This window comes from Triticum dicoccoides, chromosome 6A (assembly GCF_002162155.2).
Source record: "Triticum dicoccoides isolate Atlit2015 ecotype Zavitan chromosome 6A, WEW_v2.0, whole genome shotgun sequence".
In the NCBI taxonomy this organism is placed as follows: domain Eukaryota; kingdom Viridiplantae; phylum Streptophyta; class Magnoliopsida; order Poales; family Poaceae; genus Triticum; species Triticum dicoccoides.
This window is the reverse complement of record NC_041390.1, coordinates 255,325,164-255,328,493: the sequence shown is the minus strand read 5'-3', so window position 1 is coordinate 255,328,493 and position 3,330 is coordinate 255,325,164.

The following is a 3,330-nucleotide window of genomic DNA, read 5'->3' as shown; positions in this document are numbered from 1 at the left end:
TAGGCGGCAGAGCTCGGCCGGCGAGGGAGATACGGGAGCGGGCGCGGGCTCCCGCGGGGTGGCGGCGTTGAGATGGGCCCGCGCGGGCCCCAGATGGGCTCCGCGGGCCGCGGCGGCGGGGAGGAGAGAGAAGGGCGACGGCCGGACAGGTGGCAGCGCGCGATTGGGCGCGGGACGGAGCGGACATGTACGGGCAAGAGGGTGGACGTGTCCGTCGGCGGGAGGATGAAGAAGCTAGGGTTTCATCAGCGAAAAATTCGGGGTGGCCACATATTTATAGGTAGAGGGAGCTAGGAGAGTCCAAATGAGGTGTGGTTTTCGGCCACGCGATCATGATCGAACGCTCTAGAACATGGAGCAGAGTTTGGTGGGTTTTGGGCCAACTTGGAGGGGTGTTGGGCTGCAACAGACACGAGGCCTTTTCAGTCCCTCGGTTAACTGTTGGAGTATCAAACGAAGTCCACATGATACGAAACTTGACAGACGGTCTACCGGTAGTAAACCAAGGCCAGATGACAAGTCTCGGTCCAATCCGGAAATGTTTAACCCCCACACATGAAAGAAAGGTAGAAATGACCACCGGAGGAGAACGAAGCGCCGGAATGCAAAACGGACAACCGGGAAAATGCTAGGATGCATGAGACGAGCACGTATGCGAATGAAATGCACATGATGACATGATATGCAATGCATGACACGCAAGCAATGACAAGGCAACAACAGCGAATAACTGGACGACACCTGGCACATCGGTCTCGGGGCGTTACAGCTGATGAAGTCCAGGCTCACCAGATGCGGTTTTGGCTCGAGACGCCTCCGCTTGTTGGTTGCCTCGCCGTCCATCTGAACTGGCGGCGACGCCGGTGTACACATGTGCTGGTGTGTGTTGTGTGCTGGGTGTACGCGAGTGCGTCCTTCTGTGCATGCCGCCGGGAAGTGGTGAATTGCGCGCGAGTGCGTCCTTCGCTTCAAGAAGTTTGTCCTCAATGCGCCCTCAATTTACTAGCGTGCGGGGTGCTACCCCGAGTGGTTTGAAATTTTTTTACTTCGCCGCGTGTCAGATGGGTCTCTAGTTTACTTACTTTCACCCACTGCCACATGGGCTAGCACACGAAGATACAGAACACAAGCTGACAAGGCAGCATGTGGATTGGTTGACCAGTCAAATAAACAATATACGGAGCTATACGCTGACACATTGAGCGTATAATCCGTTGGTATAGAGAGTTCGAGTGAGAGTGGAGGCCTGTGAGAGATAGCATAGAGAGAGAGAAAGAGCTACTACCTCTGTTCGATAATGTAGTTCCAACATTTTTTTAAGTCAAACTTTTGAATCTTTGACCAAGTTTATAAAGAAATTACTTATATCTACAATACCAAATATAAATGATAGTATGGAGTAAGTACATGATGTGATGAATCTAATGATTGTTCCAGATGTAAATGTTTTTCTCCACATATACCTGGACAAACTTTTTTGAGGTTTGACTTTTCAAAACATCCATATGCTTATGGACATGACAGAGTCCTTAACTAGAGAGAGAGAGTGAAAAAAGTGTGTGTGTGTGTGTGTGTGTGTGTGTGAAAGAGACATGGAAAACACACGATAAAAGTAGAGAAAAAGCATGCGTGTCTTATGCAAACATATCACACATGCATCTTCGACAACGGAGGCAAGGTGAGTAGATAGTGTGTGGTTGTTTGGAACCGAGAGGGCAAGACCCCTAGCACGTGGCCAAGAGTGGTCTGACAAACAAGGGAGAGAGGTCGAGAGAGACGTACGGAGAAAATGCAGACATGGGGAGGAGAGAGTGTATGTTTGTCATAGAGAGATCCCCTGGAGATCGTGATGGGACTACATGGGTGGGAGATCGAGTGACAAGGTGTGTGCGCGATAGAAGATGCCCCGAGAGATATCGAGATAGACGTATAGATGGAAGGAGACAATACGTGTGTTCCTGATGGCTAGTAAGAGATAAGCATACATAGGAGGGGGGAGTGCTTGCGCCTATGATGGAGTGAGGGATTATGGTACTTAGGGGGTGCATGTCACATGGAGAGAGAACAAGGGCGGAGAGTGTTGGATGGGTCTATATGTATAGCGCGAGCGAGACATGTGTCTGTGTGAACCAGGGAGATATAAGGCCAGTTAGGCCTGCGTCCTGAGCATCTTTTGCCTGGCCTAGGGTTGTGGCTGGATTTCATGCATGCTTGTTTGGTTGCTACCCTGTGAAAAAGAAAGCCCGCCTGGCCTGGGTTCCCTTGCACTTTAATTAGCCGGGCTGAACTCCAGACACTGCAAGTAGCCTGGCCCAGGCAACCGATTTCGAACGCCTGGCTGTGCCTGGTCGTGTGACCATGAGGCTAACAACAACATGGATGGAATTAGCATTAAATAATTGATGCATGGATTGATTGATGGGACGTTGATGCTTTGCTTGGCCCAGGCATGAACTAAACGCTTCAGCACCACACAAGCCTGGCCAGGCAGAAATATTTTACATCTCACGTCCACACCAGGCAGTACCGGCCATCAAGGCACGAGGGTTAGGTCACGAACCAAACTGACCAATAAAGTTTGAGAGAGATTAAGGAGCCCCGATAAGGCTGAGTCGTGCATCAGATAGCTAAGAGGGGGAAAGAGATATTGCATCCGCTCGATAATGCAGTGCATGTAAATTTTTTAGAAGTCAAACTTTGGAAACTTTGAGCAGGTTTACGCAATTGTTATTTATATCTACAATACCAAAGATACATCATACAAAACTACATCTCATGGTGAATCTAATGGTATATGTTTGCCATACTAGATGTAATTCTTTTTCTCCACGTACATGGTCAAACTTTGTGATGTTTGAATTTTCAATAAATCTATATGCTATGGACCGAGGAGAGTGCCTCAGTCGAGACAAATCAAGTGCGTGTGAAGGAGAATGAGTAAGTGCGGTAAAATAGTATGTGTGTGAAAGAGAAAGTGACAACAAATGATAAATTAGAGAGAGTGTGTGTTTTTTCGTTTCTTATGCGAACATATCACGCATGCATCTCCGAGATGGAAAAGCGAGGCGGGGAGATACACGAATATAGCTAGTGTGTGATTGTTTGCAACCGAGAGATACACCCCTATAGCACATGTCCAATAGAGGTCTGGCCAACAAGGAACAAAGGTCGAGAGGGAGATCGAGGGAGTGCGTGCGCGATAGAAAGATGCCCCGAGAGAAATCGAGATAGACCATGCACATGTTTGTGATGGAGACTAAGATTAGCTAGTCATATACATATAGGGGGGACTGTGTGTGCCTACAATTGAGTGAGAGACCATCATACTTG